We start from the raw sequence: 16542 nt of genomic DNA, 5'->3' as shown, positions 1-16542 counted from the left end.
TACACAAACATTTAATAAAATTTATAAAAACATTATAAATATACATATATAAAGGGTATATTCATTATAAATTTTGAATATATTCAACTAATAACTAATTTATTCATCACTTAGAGTTCGTTTGGTTGGAGGGGTGGAAAAGTGGGAGGATAGAAAATGGTGAAAGGATAGAAAATTGGGAGGATAGAAAAGAGTTTAATTTCTTTCCTTTTTGTTTGGTTGGGAGTAGAAAAGTGGAGGGATGGAAAAAGTGAGTTTGTATAAATTTACTCATATACCCTTGTTAAAAAATGATAGTCAATTAAAACAAAAAATGACAAACAACCCCTAAGAAAAAAAAATCACCCAATTTATTTTTTTTTAAAAAAATCATGTCTAGTTAAACAAAGAAAAAGAAAAAGAGAAAAAAAGAAAAAAAAAAAAAAGGAAGAAGAAGAAGAATGCAATGCCTAGGAAATAAAAATAAAAAATAAAAAAAAGGAAGAAGAAGAAGAAGAAGGAAACATCCAACCCAAGAAAGGAAAAATGAAAAAAAGAAAAAAAGGGAGGCAAAGTCCCAAAGACAGCACCAAAAAAAAAGACAAAAAAGGAAGGAGCTGGACGAATTGCCCATGTGCAAGTGCACATGGGCATTTTTGTTCATTAAGTAGCTTTATTTTCTTCTTTTATGGTATGTTTGAAAGTTTAGAGAGAGAGGAGAGTAGAGGAGAATGGTTATCCTCTACCTTGTTTGGATGTTTTTAAAATTAGTAAGAGGGAAGAGAGTAATTAGCCCTTCCTCTTGTTTGGATGTTTTAAAAATTAGGATGGAGAGGAAAGGAAATAATTTAAATAGAAAAATTTACCCCTATTTAAAAATGGACTTGCAACATAAACCTCACTTCTCATTTAAAAAAAAAAAAAAAAAAAAACATAGCATATAACTTCCACGTCAACATCTTCCTCTCTCTTTGATGTATAATAATATGGATATTCATATATGATTAAAGGATAATATGATATAATAATTATATAATATAAGTATGTAAAATTGGTAGTGTCACGTCAGCAACGCCATTCGAGCTTGACCCTGTCAGAGCCAAGGATGTGCTAATTGGGCTTTTGAAAGGAAATGATATGGCTACTGACCATAAAAGCGATGACCCGCTCGGAGACCCAAATGTCCTCCATTTTTAGCTCTTGGAGTCAATGCACGTACTCCGACATGTGAAGTAGATCCCACACGACTCCGACCCCACCTGGCTTCAACACTCTCACCACTTCACCCACCACTCTGGTTCTCTCTGCCGCCGCCTCCTCCGTCCTCTTCCTGTACTCCATCCCCACTGTGTGCACGAACAATCCCGATACCACCACGTCGAAGTAGTTATCGTCGAACGACAAGCTCCGGACGTTGCCTTTTCTACATGTCACGTACTCTCCTACTCCTTCAATCTTTGCAGTGCGCAGCGTCTTCAACATCATCGTTTTGTTCTGGTCTAACCCGACCCAAACTCCTTTCTTTCTTCAGCTGCGTTGCCACAGCGTTAAGGAGGATTCTGCGGCCGCAACCCAAGTCTCTGCTCATCGACGTCTGTAAGGTTGAATTTAATCAACCATCTTGTTGGCTTTATTCCATGCCAAATTTGCTTGTAATTTAGCAATTAGTAACCCTGTGTTTAGGTGGGAATCATGTAAGGGTAGTGTGTGAGAGAGTGTGAAGAAATGCTCAAGACTATGCAGTGAAGCAAGGACTTGCAGTTGGATCTCGCGGGTGGCTTACGGCTTGCAAGCCGCTAGAAAATGCACACGAGTGAAGCATGCAGAGAAGCTGAACCGTCATGCCAGTTGTAGCACTACAAGACAAAAAGTCCAGACCAGCAATTTAGTTAGCTTGCAGCTTGGACTCGCGACTCAACCAAGTCGCGAGGCCAAGTCCCCAGTCCACTCTGTTATGAAAAAATGACTCTTCGCATTCCTTTCTCACTCCAGTATAAATACCCTTTGTACCCACGAAATATAGAGAGCTTCCAGAGAGAATTTTGAGAGAGAAACCCTAGAGAAAAACCAGATTGACTCATCCACAATCTTTACATAGTGACTCTTCAAATTCATCAACTTTCACCCTCTCCATTGTTACATCCTTGAGAGATTCTTTAACCAAATCCTTTTCTCACCTTACCCGTATCTATGAGAAGGCTTTTTGGTGCTTTGGGAAGCAATTCGGAAGGAATCAATTCATATTAGTTGATGTTATGGGTTATAGCGAAATTCGGTAAGCTAAAGAAGAAATAGGTTCGGCGTAACCTCGTTGGAGTAAGAGTTTGGAGGGCTTAGGTACACTGGGTAGATTATGCTTGGAGGGTCTTCTACTGTTCATGTATCCCAACTACATTCTTTAGTGGATTATTTACCGCTTGGAGGGCGGCGGAGAGATTTTACGCCGAGGGCTTCGGTTTCCTCTTCAATAACACATCATTGTGTTGTCCTTGTGTTTGCATCTCTCTTCTCTTAATCTTTGCCATTTAATTTCTGTTGTGGATGCGATTTTATTTGGTTTAGATTGTTTATCAATTCTGTTATATGCTTATGTTCATATTCCGCACATTAATTGTTTGATAATAAACTTGAATTGATAATTTGGAAATTGGGGGTCTAAACGTTCATAGTGTTTTATACACATTTTGAACATTCAACGTCTAAATAGTGAGATTCAATTTTTTTTTTCATTCACCTTAAATTTTCTCAGGAAACAAACAAAGATTATTTATATAATCGGTTTGTAATTTTATTAATTTAGAAAGGGTAAATTGGAGAATTCATTTGGTCAATAATTTGTCTACTCTACTCTCCCTCCAAATCTCTCTAATTTGGGGGAATTAAAAATGAGGGATTAGAGGTAGTTAAAATCCCTCCAAACCCCTCCCCCTCCTTCCTTAAAAATCTTCCAAACAAGGTAATTGAATTACTCTCCCTCCCTTTACTCTACTCCCCCTCCTTTTTAAACTTCCAAACAGGCCATTAGTTTTCTCTCCAATTTGGGGAGAAAACTTTTTGGTGAGCCTATGGAGAAAACACTAGGCCCCACCATTTATTTTCCTTCCTTTCTACCCAACTAAACACACTCCAAAAAGTTTTCTTTCCCATTTTCTCTCCAAAGTTTTTCATCCACCCTATTTCACCTCCAAACAAACACACCCTTATGTAATAACATTTAACAAACTAACTAAATAAATCAAATTAGCATATGTTTATAACATACAAATTTTTCTATCACTTTTGTCCAAAAAAAAAAAAAAAACATACAAATTCAAATTATTTAAATTCAAAAGTAATAATATATTACAAATGACCCAAAAATAATAATTTATTTTCATCATATTCATCATATTGCCTAATTAACCACATCTAAGTCAATGTTATCATCATATTTTTCATTTTGTAAACTTATTTCTTCATTAAAATTTTCTTCATTGTCGTTAACATTTACTATCTCTTCTGGTTCTTTTATTTTAATAATTTTTTTATTAAAAAATTCTTCTTGGCATTCTAGCTAGTGTCTTGGACTTATAACAATAATGACAAAAATAAAAATGAATTATTTTGTCAATTAATATCTTATTCATAGTATAGAAAATAAATTTGTAAATATTAAAGTAAAGTGTAAGTGTGTATAGTGCAGTCCAAATTTTGTAGGAGAAAGAGAGGAAAAAAAAACTTATGAATATGTTATTTTATTAGGCTAAATTAAGTAACCTAATAATTTTGTGATAAATACAAGTCTAACAACTTGTTAGATTCAAATAAAATTACAAATTTTAATAAAAAAATCTCATTTAATATCTTTTTGTTGGAAATAAATTTTGACAAATCCATCATTAGATTACATTTTTTTCTTATATTCTCCATGCTTGTAAAATTTCCAGAAATGTTGAATAATGATATAAATAGGGGTGTTCGCGGTGCGGTGTGGTGCGGTTTTGAGCCATTTTTAGCACCGTACTTTGCGGTGCGGTTTAGGTAAAACCATAACTGCACCACATCTTATTTTTGCAATCACATGTGCGGTGCGGTGCGGTTTAAAGTTTAGCCAAAATCATAACCGCACCGCACCTCATTTTTGCGGTCACATATGTGATGCAGTATATAAGATGCGGTTTGAATGGTTTGAAGTCGGTATATTTTTCAAATTTTGGGCTTTTCCTACCCAACCCAAAACTAATTTTTCCCTTTGTTTTGGTCTAAGTTTTAAACTATTGAGCTAGTTTTTCTTTATTTTGGGTTAGCTTTCCTAATCAACACTTGTTAGGATTATCAAACTATTTTTATTTTTTTTTGAAAATTAGGGTTATTAAACTATTAATAATATATTTAATATTAAAAATAATTAAATATATTAATATATAGAGAGGGTGCGGTGTGGTGCGGTTTGTGCGGTTTTCTTATTATAAAATCGCGAACCGCACTGCACCATGCGGTGTGGTGTGGTGCGGTACACTATTATTTGTGATGAGGTGCGGTTATGCAATTTTGCGAGCAGTTTTGGTGCGGTTTTTGCTGTTTATACGGTTTATGCGGTTTCGTGATCACCTCTAGAACTTTGGCTTTAGTATAATCTTATTCAGTGAGTTTAATATACATATTTCTGAGGGTTTTTTTTCCTCTCATTCTATCTCTGAAATTTTCTTCTAAAGTTTTCATATTACAATATTGAATATATTTATTGAAATTTGGTTCACCTGGGATTTGACTTCCCATATATTTGGAGCCCAAAAATATACATAAAATTTTAGTCGAAGTTTTCCCAACTACTTGGGCTTCGTCCTTTTTGGTTCTTCATTAATAGATTACTACTTATCATAAAAGAATCTTGCTAAACAGAAGCTAACAAAATATTTGTTCCTGTTGTCCGATGAGATCTTTTAAATACTCCTTTTGTTTTTAATTCTTTAGAAAATGAGAATGACTTTATAAGCTCTTTCGAGGTAATTCTATGCAACGACAACATGAAGGTAGATATCTATTGATTCTATTCAAAGATTCCAGAATGATGTCTAAAGACCCTTCTGGCAAGCAAGATGCAATGTTAACAAAAAGATTTTGTTAGAGGATGCTTCAAGGATACTCGTCTAAGAAATACTTTTATAATTTTTTCATACTAAATAAAAAAGTAACAGTTTTTTTTTTTTTATTAAGTTTTTTTATAAGAGTGACATCAAAATTTTCTTAAAATTATTCATTAATAAATAATCGAAGAGCATCCATTAAATAGACTCTTTAAAAAATAGCTATAATAGGACATGGGGAGCTTAGTTTATCAGTTTGGCTACATTTGACATTTCAAATTATTTTTTTATTTTTTTTTTATTTTTTTTTTTGTAAGTACAATTCAAATCTATTTACTTTCAAATAAAGTTGGCTTTCATTTATTTAATTTTCAGTAGGAAGCTTCCCCAATGTTTGACTCAGTGAGGATAGCTAAGGTCAAGCAGCCCGAAAACAAAGCGTTGTCGGACCCACCGGCTTTTACAATAACTTGAACGAAAAAGTGTACATACATATATATATATATATCTCTGTGTGTCCTTCTCAACTTTGAGCCCATAAAGTGTCGGTGATATTCATCTTAAATTCTTAACTAACAACTCATCAACGATACCTTCTTAAGTGAAGGTTATTGATGCCCATTTTTGCAAAACTATACCCAACGGCCCATGAGAAAGAAAACCCAATAAAAAAGTAAGGCCCAAAGACCCACCAAGAAGATCGAAGAGCAAGAAAGGTCCAAAGAAATAAGTGCAAGTGAAAGCAATTTACAGCAAAACACAGATCTGCCGCATAATACAGTTCCCTGGTAGAATGGCTTCAGCAGACAAAGACAAATTGGGCCCAAGATCCTTTTGATCCAGTCAACATTATTTGGCCCACAAAGGCCCAAATTCTTTTGTATAAAAGGATAGGCGTGAAAACTGATATGAAGAAGCATGATGAAAAGAAACAAGGAATGGTAGGAAGTGTCAGCAGTAGGAATCAAGTGAAGGAAAGAAAAGCCAAACCAAAGGAAAATGACAAACGTAGCAGGAAACACGTGAAGAAATAAGACAAAACATGCAGCAGACCAAAACAAAGCTAATCTGCTACGACAGAAACAGCGTGAGAGACAATCACAGAAGATAGTGGAGTAAGCACAGAAGGGCTGGGGCACCACCAACCTGTACCCAGCCAATACAAGGGAGGTGGGCCCACGGTCAAGGGGATTTAGAGGGTGTGGTTTGGTGGTGGGAGGAAAATGGGGTCTATATTTGGTTTTCTGCCGTGACTTCTTTTGGGGAATATATCTTGCTGGGATGGTATCTTGCCCAAAAGAAGTAATAAATGGTTGGGACCATCTGATGCATGCCATAGAGTTAGGTAGTGAGGTAGGGGAATACAGCAGGAACAAACAAAAGGGAATTTTGTCGTGAAATGGGTAGTGGTGCAACAGACATAAATTGAACAATGGCAGTGGTCTGGGCAACCAATGGGTGAGTGGGTAATCTTGAAAGGATGCCCACAACAAACCAAAAATAGTTGGTGAAACCCTAGGGGTAAAAGGGAGAAATCCCATTGAATCAGTTTGCTATAAAAGGAAGGTAACCAAGTAGAAAAAAGAGGACGAAATGGAGGGGGAAAAACAGAGGAAGAAAAGGAAAAGCAAGGGAAGAGAGAAAAACACCGAAAAAGAGAGACCCATTGGAGGGAAGCACTTAAGGGAGGAAAACTCATGGTAAGAGAGTAGTAAGCGCCTAGAGAGAGGGACCTAGGAAAAGGAAAGACCACAAATGGGGAATAACACACGGTTGGAGAGTAATAAAAAACTAAGAGTAAAGAAAAAACGGAGAGAAAGAAAGAAAGTGGTAAAACAAAGAAAGAAAATACGGCAGGAATAGGGGCATGCATCAATAGACCATCTTTTCCCTCCCTCTTAGCAAACCCACTCTTTGATGTTCCCAAAAGTAATAGCTAGTAGTTATTTAGGCCTATTCTCCAAAATGCACAACTTTGATGGCAAAAGCCTATGACAAGGTTGTTCAAGTTGGGGTTTGGGTTTTTTTTTGGTTTACTTATCCTATAGGAAGATTCAATACTTAATTTTGATTGCAAATATATTTGATTTCTTTCATTATAAATTATATCTGCTGTATTTAGTCATCCTGTTGTAGCACGTTTTTTATCACGTCTGCTGCATCAGTTGTCCTGCTGTGGTATCTTTACTTTTTGTACTATTTATTCTGCTGTAGCACTTTTTCATTATATGCACCGTGTTAGCTATTATGCTAGCTAAACCTTTTCTGCGGAAGCTTTCTTCTTTATTTGTTATTACGAGTTTCACTGTTGACACAAACTAATCATTATCCTGCCATAAGTATATATATACATATATCTTGTTTCTCATGTTCTGCAAAATATATTTTTAATATGTATATGTGAATACGTATAAGTATATATACTCATATATGTATGTATATATTTGAGAATATGCTAACCCATTTAAACTAACATTTGTTTGATGGGTATTTTCTTTGGGCTTTAGATTTGTTTATGTGCAGGAAGTAGAAAATTATTTCTACAGTAAAAACGAAGAGTAATCATTTACATTGCAAAAGGTTTTACTGCACGGCAGAAGGCTTTAAAGCACAGCAGACAGCTTTATTGCACAGCGGGAAGCTTTATTGCATAGCAGAAAGTTTTGCTACATAACAAAAAAGTCAGTCTTGTGGCAGAAACTGGAGAAAAGTTACTTCTGCAGTAGAAACAAAGGATAACCACCACGTTTTGCCTGCCGTAAGCATGCTCCTGACAGACGAGACATAGTTTGCGCACAAGCCGGACCAAATTGAGTTGCAGTTGGACTGGTCACAACTCCCTTACTCAGAATACTCGGGTTCAATACCGCAGGAGACAGCTCAGCCCACTTTAATCACAAAATGGCCCACTACAAAGGTGAGTCATTATTTCCGTGAAGCTAACAAGTATATGTATGCTTTGGCCAAAAGAAGTTGTGTTTCTAATCAGATTCTGTGTTTTTTGATAGTTTGTCTATGAACTTATGTATATTGTTGTTTTATGACAACTCGGGATTGTACTACGAGAGAATATGCCATCTGAATTCTGATGTTGCAGTTTTGTTTGGGTTTTACTGAGAAAATATAAAAAAATAACACGATGAAGATTATTGCTCGTAATACGCTAATACATTCATACGTACTAGTACATAAATGTATATTAAATTCAGCACCAGATCGTAATAAGACTCATTCTAAACTTTTTTTTTTTTTTTTGAGAAAGCATTCTAAACACTTTGAACCCAATTGACAATACTCAAAAGAAAAAACTAACAAACAAACAAATTAGACTTTAATATTATACTTGTAATACATTCACTACTCTAGAACATAATTACATAAATGTATATTAAATTCAGCACCAAATCAATATCATAATTCATAGACTCTTTCTAAACACCCTGAAACCTACCGAAAATACTCAACAGAAAAACAAACGAAAAACTAACTGACAAACAAATTAGACATTATTACTATGAGGCCCCACAAACTTTTTGAGTTGGATACTCTTAACAAATAACAAGTCATACTTTGTTTTTTCGTACTATAAATTCAGACCTATTCAACAGTTATTAGCTGCGGTTAATCTAATCCGACTTGTTCTTGGCTGCTGAAGGACTACAGTCGAATTCGCCGTCCAAATGGATTAAAATGTGTTTTGGAAGTAATATATTGAGTTTGTTCCTAGAAACTTGAAAGATTAGAAGTTCTTAGCATATTAGTTTTTCTAAAAATGTTGCACTATTAACTTATTAATGCAACAATTCAAAGCATGGATGCGCAGCCATCAAGATTGCAAATACGGGTTGAAATTCTAAAAATAAGTATGATGTCCAAAGGTGTAGCACATTATCAAGACACATTTTGCACAAAATGCACCAAAATTAACATTTGTTGGAGAGTTTAGAGTCTTTAGACTCTAGTTGTGTCAAATTAACCAATTTAAGTCAAGTTGATTAATTTAACCAATTATGACTGCACGACTAGTTTATGGTTAACCAATTACCACCAACCCTTAAAAGGAAACATATCCACCATATATAGAAGAATTGAAGTTTTATACCATAATTAACCTTAATTGACCACATGTAGCTCCGAATTCTTGGATTTTTTTAAAATTTTTTTTATTTTTATACTGTGGACTCTTTTCTCATTCAGGGGTCTAGCTTACTTCCAGTATTTTTTTAACTGGAATATTTTTTTCTTTTAATGAGAGATTGTCATGTCACCCATTAATTAAATAAAATGTGGAGATTAAAACATACTACCACTTGTCATTGTATATTTAAAACAAGGGCATGTCCTGTTAAAAAAATACTAGAAGTAAGCTAAACCCTAAATGAAGACACTGTTTGTGACTTGAAGAACCTTCTCGAAATTCCTCATAGTAGAAACATTTGTGACTGGAGTGCAGGAACTTCATCATGATCATTGGTCTTGAAATCTTCATTTTCGGCTAATGGTGTGAGAGAATTTGCCGATAGAAACCCCAAGCACACAATATGTAGCTCCCCAAAAGTATATATTGTTTTTCTTTATAAGTTCTTTCATACTATATCAGCCAGGGCATGAAATATTAGAGATTGGACGGCTCAATGGGCTTGGTTTGGATTAGGGACCTGCGATTCTAGATTGATCGATCGATAATTATTGTGACCTATCTCAAGGGTTAGTTATTGGTAATGAGATAATTCATAAGTAAGTCACAATTATCACATGCTAGAATAATATAATTGTAACAAATTAATCACATGCTAGATTTAATAAAGTACATGGCTTCTACTTCAAATTGCTTCTAAAATCTAGCATGTGCATGTATCTCTAAATAATTTTCCATCCAATTTTCAAATATTAGAATGAACTTGGCATATTTTCGTTTAGCTACAATAATAAAATGACACATGTGATATGAACCCTTATGATCATTGTAATGCATTAAACTCCTGCATTAATAGTGAATTTTAATTAAGTCCTTCTATATTTTCTAATTTTAGATGCATGAATTTGCATGTAAATATAATTGATACAAAACTAGGGTATAATTGGAGTGATAGTTAAAACAAAATTGGAATGCAATTAGAATCTAATATATATTCTCGATTGTGCTACCATTTTTATTTTTTATATATGATATGAAATACATTCCTACTTTGAGAAAGCAAATACCACCTTAGACTTCTAAAATGATTAAACTTCAACCCTTCCGAAGTGCGATCTATATATAAGAGTATATTATACTATTACGTACTCCTTAAGATTGCGATTTAAGTAATATTACACCATCTAATAATTTATTATTAAATTCATATTTAGTAAATTTTACTGTTGAATTACATTTTCTATATGTTCTTATTATGCACGCCAACTTTCATACCAAACGGATATTATTTATTATTCGATCTATAAACTCATCTTTTATGCATTATTTTAAACTACAAAAACACTTAATTTAAACAATTGATTAATGACATGATTATTGATCTTTGATCATTTTAAAATTTTGCAAGCATAAATTAAAGAACACAAGAAGATAATATAATCCAACATTGGATTTGTCAAAATTCACTTGTTAAGGTCATATTTTTCTATGTAATTGGGTAGATCTAAATTGGGTTTGATACATATTGAGTGGTTGTATTAAAGATATGAAGATTGATCCAAGAAATAAGTGAAGAAAAGTTGTTTTAATGAAACTCAACAGATAGCTCAAGATTTAATGGGTAGCTTGACATAAGCTCAATCTATCAAGTATTACGAATTTAGAATTTCCAGATCTGAATTTCGGCCCATGTGGATGTATTTGTTTAGGTTGTTTATTTTTTATTTATTTATTTTTTTTCCTCACAACCCTAAACATATATAAGGCTTATTTTAAAAGCCATCACACACAAAAATAGAAACCAAGAGTTTAATTTTCTCTGTGAGAAGCTACTGCATTTGTACGCCATAGGATTTTGTAACCAAGTACTTCCTGATCTTCATTGTTGATGAAGTGAAAAACTTTGCAGCCAACAACCATTCAAGTTGCTGGAGTTAGTCACATATTAGGATCTGTGCAAATGAATTAGTCACAAATTGGAGATTTGTGCAACAAATGAAAGAAGGTTATAACAAGATAAAGTCCAATTGGGTATTGAAGTAAGGGTTCAACTATAAGTTGGTATTTCAGGATAGGATAGGGTAGTAGTAAGATTTTTTATACTTGTAACCGCTTAATTGTTGATTAGTGAATTCTTGAGAGTAGTACCTTAAAATCACTCGGTGGGGGTTTTTTGCCTTACGAGAGGTTTTTTCTATTTGTTAACAAATCACCGTGTCAATTTAATTTCCATTGCATTTAGTTTATTTGGTGATTTGTTGGTACCTCCACGATTTGCATGCAATTTAATCTAATTAATCACTCCCTCTTGGGGCTTTAGAGGGTGATAAAAAAATTTAGGATGTTTAAACTATTTGAGAGAGAGAGAGATCCAAAAATTCCAGATATTTAGCATATGATCAGATTATTTGGAATAATTAGCATTATGATTAAACTTATTTATTGACAACAAAATTAAGTTAAACTTTTATAAATTACACTTATTGTAATTTTAAATAATATTATACTACTTAATAATTCTTTATTGAATTAATATTTTGAAATTTTCACAATTAGATACATATTTTCTATATTCTTTACACACATACTATATTTTATGTTAATCGAATGTTATTTATATTTGATACATAAATTTATCTTTTATATATGAATAATTTTAAAATACATAATTAAACTTAAAAAAATTTAAATATTTTATACATGAAATAGCAGTTATTAATTTCGAATTATCTTGAAGTTTGGTAAGTACAGAGTTTACAAGGAAAAAAAAAATTCCAATGCTACATTTTTCAAAATTTCCATCAAATAATTTTTTTTTATGATAAAGCTTAGAAACCAGCTATACATTTCCAACTCCAATGATCACTCGTCATGGTGATAAGGTTGATTAAGATAAAACAAAAATCTGAATATCTCGTGTGGAATGTGTCAATGAGATTAAGATAAAATACAAATTCTGAATCTTGTGTGGAGTGTGTCAATGACAGGGTAGTTTTTGTTTTATTTATTTATTATATATTATTTAATTGACTTAATAATTAACTCTTATGGAATGCCCCTCAGTTTATGAGTATATCTCAAGAAAAGATTCTGGCTGCATGGAATGCCCCTCTGTTTATTATCCACCATTTCATATTTACATTTTTTTAATTTTTATTTATTTATATAGAAATGTCATTCTATATTTACGATATTTAATGCAAGGTTTCTTACGCTGACTAACACATACGACCATGAATATTTTGTAGGTAATTACCTTGACCAAACAAAATATACGACCATGAATATTCTGTAATTACCTTGACCAAACAAAATATACATTACCTTGACCAAACAAAATATTCATGGTCGTATGTGTTAGTCAGCGTAAGATAAACGGAGATGCATGAAGAGATTTTTCTTTTTCTTTTCCTTTTTTTTTAGTTCATAATTTGGTAGATACCATGGACATGGAGATAAGGGGAATTTGGCGCAGGGAAGTCAGGAGATGAAGAGAACTTATAACTTTGCAGTTTGCTTAACAGTCAACAGGTACGTCCAAAGTGAGGAGCAGGACAGATGAGCTAACAAATATTCCATGCAGAATATCAAAAAAAAAAAAAAAAAAAAAAACAAAACAAAAAACAAATTTTCCATGCTATCCCATGGCCCATTTGATGAGCTCTGGCTTTCGCTTGGCGATCGTTGTTTATTTTTTTATTTTTTAAAAAATAAAATTTTAACGAATAACATCTGTGGGTACCTAAGGCATGCTTGGCAACGTGTGGTACACTACTCCTTCGCTTCAAAGCTTATAAGGTAGAAAGTGGAGGGATTTCTATTCGATGTGGGATAACTAGGACTTTGCAAGCATGCTGAGGTCGGTCAAGGACGTTGCCAAGCATGCTGAGGACGTTGCAAAGCATGCCGAAGACGGACAAGGACGTTGCCAAGCATGCCTTAGGTACCCACAATAATAATAATTTTTTACTATTAAGCCAAAACACCCATTAATTTTAATATAGGCGAGATTCAAACCTCAAATTTCTTATTTGACGATAATAAATTTTATTAGTTAAACCAGTTAAAACCTTAAAATAGATTGTAAGGAGTGCACCTTTTGCTTTGGCACAAGTAGGTGAAAATGAGGCAAAGATAGAAAATTTTCACCTTTTAAGAATAAGAAATATTACAAAGATTCAAAATTTTATGTCAAGAGACTTGTAACTCAAATGGTTGATACCTCTTAATGTTTAAAATGAAGATATCCAAGGTCAATTTTCTCATTTACTAACTATCAAATTATTAGCAAATAGAAGATTAAGAAATACACATTTTAACTCAATCACCTATTAAAATGAAACATGACATTATTTTGAATCCCAAAAATTATAAATGGTTGATTTTGCAATAAATTTTGTTGCAATTCCCTCTCAATGTATAAAATTAAAGAGTCTATCTAAAACTCATAATTCATGGTTGCAAAAGTCAAAGAGTAGAGTGTTAGAGATACTACCAACATTTTTTTTTTCTTTTCAAAAGAGAGATACTATAAATTTTACTACATAAATATTACAAATTGAAGTGTCACCAATCACAAAAAAAAGTAGTTCCAAATTCATTTCTTAGTTGTGAAAATAGCACCAGTTACATTGATTCAATTAACATATTGTTGGAACTTTGTCTTGATCACTAAGGATCTATTTAAGATCTGCTTATTTTGCTGAAACTGAAAATTTTTTGTTGAAAATACTGTACATAAAGGTAAAAGTTGGCTAAAATAGTATAATAGGACACATGAATAGTGCAAAAAATAAGCTGAATAGTAAAATAAGTCGACAAAAATAGTTTTTACCAAACACACACTAAATCTTTAGAAAATTGGACTTGAATTTTTGGTTGATGTTTTAAGATAGCTTGGACTTCTATGCTTGCGTACAAATATCGCTCTCCAAAAGTCTTGAAATATGTGCCCTAATATTGCTTTTATACCTTGGCTTGAAAATGACGAAACCATAAGCATGCGGTTGAAAAAACATAATTGAAAAACTATTTTTTAGAAATTTGAATTTGAATTTTTGGTTGATGTTTCAAGAGAGATTGGACACAAGGTTGTTAAAATTGGGATCCTACGTAAGATCGTTGAAGGTAAATGGGATCATAGATCGTAGGATCGGATTGTGAATCATAAAATCTTACATATTTTCAAATTTAAAGCAAAAAACACATTGATAATGGCTTTGTATGTTGAATAATCACGTAACTTACAAATTCATCCATAAAAAAAAAAAAAAAAAAAAAAAAAAAAAAAAAAAAAAACTTAGATTTGCATCATATGATGTAATTTGCATGTCATACATTGCTAAGTCTATACTAATGAAACAAATATATTTAAGTTTTGATCCAATATATCTAAAAAGTTCAATAAATGTTTAATTAGCAACCAAATACTAAAATATTTATCAAAACATATGGAAAATATTTTCCAAGTTCTAAGTTCCAAGTTTGAAATCCAAAATAAGTTAGCAAATAGAAACTAGCTAACTACAATATGAAATCCAAAAGCAAGATGAATATTAAGGTGAAATGAACATTTAATTATTCCCATTCTAAAGTTCTTATAATCACAGTCCTAAATTCCTAATCATCATCATCCATTTCATCCTCTATGTAAATATTATATATTTGTATTCTAGAATTGCAAAAGACATCATGATACAATTTCACACTCAACTATTCAAGTTATACAACTCAACAACAATCAAAGAGCATGCTCAAAAAAAATCAATCAATCAATATACAAATATAAGCATAATTGATAAAATTATGTATAAAAAAATATTTTAGTAATATTAGAACACAAATTAGTATATTAATTAAACAAATTTAACAACATTATAGCTTAAAAAGTAGCAAAGCCAACATCAAATTCTTCATTTAGAAATGATGAAGCATTCCTTCATTTTAATTACAAGTGAACTAGAAACTAGAAAACATTTGCTTAGGTTAACATAATTTTATAAAATAAAAAATAAAAAGTCATACCATCACAACATGAAAAAATAAAGACCCTTAAAACTTCATCAAAACAAAAAATTTATCCCATAAAAAATTTAAAAAAAAAAAAAAAAACCAAAAATTTATGTTTTTGGTAAGATTGGTAGGATCCCATACGATCCTATGACTCTATATGATCCTACATACGATCCTACTATTTTTACAATCTTAGTGCGCTCCTAAATGTTTTGGTGAAGTGGGATCACAAAATCATGTGATTCTACGATCCAGGTCACGATTTTGACAACCATGCTTGGAATTCTATGCTTGTGTACAAATATCACTCTCCAAAAGTCTTGAAATATGTGCCCTAATATTGCTTTTATACCTTGGTTTGAAAATGACAAAACCATAGGCATGCAGTTGAAAAAACATAATTGAAAAACTGTTTTATACCTGATTCTACGATCCAGGTCACGATTTTGACAACCATACTTGGAATTCTATGCTTGCGTACAAATATCACTCTCCAAAAGTCTTGAAATATGTGCCCTAATATTGCTTTTATACCTTGGCTTGAAAATGACAAAACCATAGGCATGCAGTTGAAAAAACATAATTGAAAAACTGTTTTTGCACAAATCTCGATGGATCATTTTAACGCGTGAATACTGACTTGTCTTCAACCTGAAACCATGACTTGACCATTTGTGTGTAAAAAGTCTAACCCATAATTTATTAAGGCCAAAATTGCCTACAATTGTTTGAGAAATATTTAATAATCTACTACATTTTTGAAACTCAAATTTGACTCATAACTCGAATTTATGAAAATCGAGTTCTTTAAAAATCTGCCACAGTGGCATCTATTGACCCGAAATTAAAAGTATAAAATTTTGTGTATAACTTGAGTTTATAAAACTCAAGTAATTAGTTTCAAAATATGTAACTCCCTTACATGAACGAGGAAAACTTGTGTCTCTACTTATGGAAGAAAGACTTGCATCTGTTCCTATTCTGTTTATGTACCATACAAATGCCCATGTCAATTGTGTCTTTTACGAGTACCATGAATTGTGATGTAATATCATTGTCTTGTCACCAATCACGCTTTTGTCAAAAACTTGTGTTAGTTGGTTATTGTAGTTCTGATACCTGATGGTGTGTTGGCGTGTGAGGGAGAGAGAGAAATCGGTGTTTTACTTTTCAAAGATATATAGGGTGTGTTTGGAACAAAACGCAGCTTGGAAACGCAGACTTGGAATCCAAACACACACATAATTTAATAGTTTTGTCCTACGTTTGACTATCTGACCTATTTAGCAAGAAAAAAAAGACTAACAGACCTTGTCCTATAAATAAGAGTAATAAGATGATGAATTT

The 16542-nt window shown here is 32.5% G+C and overlaps 1 protein-coding gene and 1 pseudogene across 3 annotated transcripts in view; both read right to left on the bottom strand.

Annotated features, from left to right (window-relative positions):
* The window catches only part of LOC126714784 (alkane hydroxylase MAH1-like), a 106544-nt gene that overhangs the window by 56841 nt on the left and 33161 nt on the right, over positions 1 to 16542 (bottom strand). The window lies entirely within an intron of this gene.
* LOC126716144 (uncharacterized) lies at positions 1045 to 16230 on the bottom strand (annotated as a pseudogene).

This window comes from Quercus robur, chromosome 2 (assembly GCF_932294415.1).
Source record: "Quercus robur chromosome 2, dhQueRobu3.1, whole genome shotgun sequence".
Taxonomy (NCBI): Eukaryota; Viridiplantae; Streptophyta; class Magnoliopsida; order Fagales; family Fagaceae; genus Quercus; species Quercus robur.
This window is presented reverse-complemented; position numbering and strand designations above follow the sequence as displayed.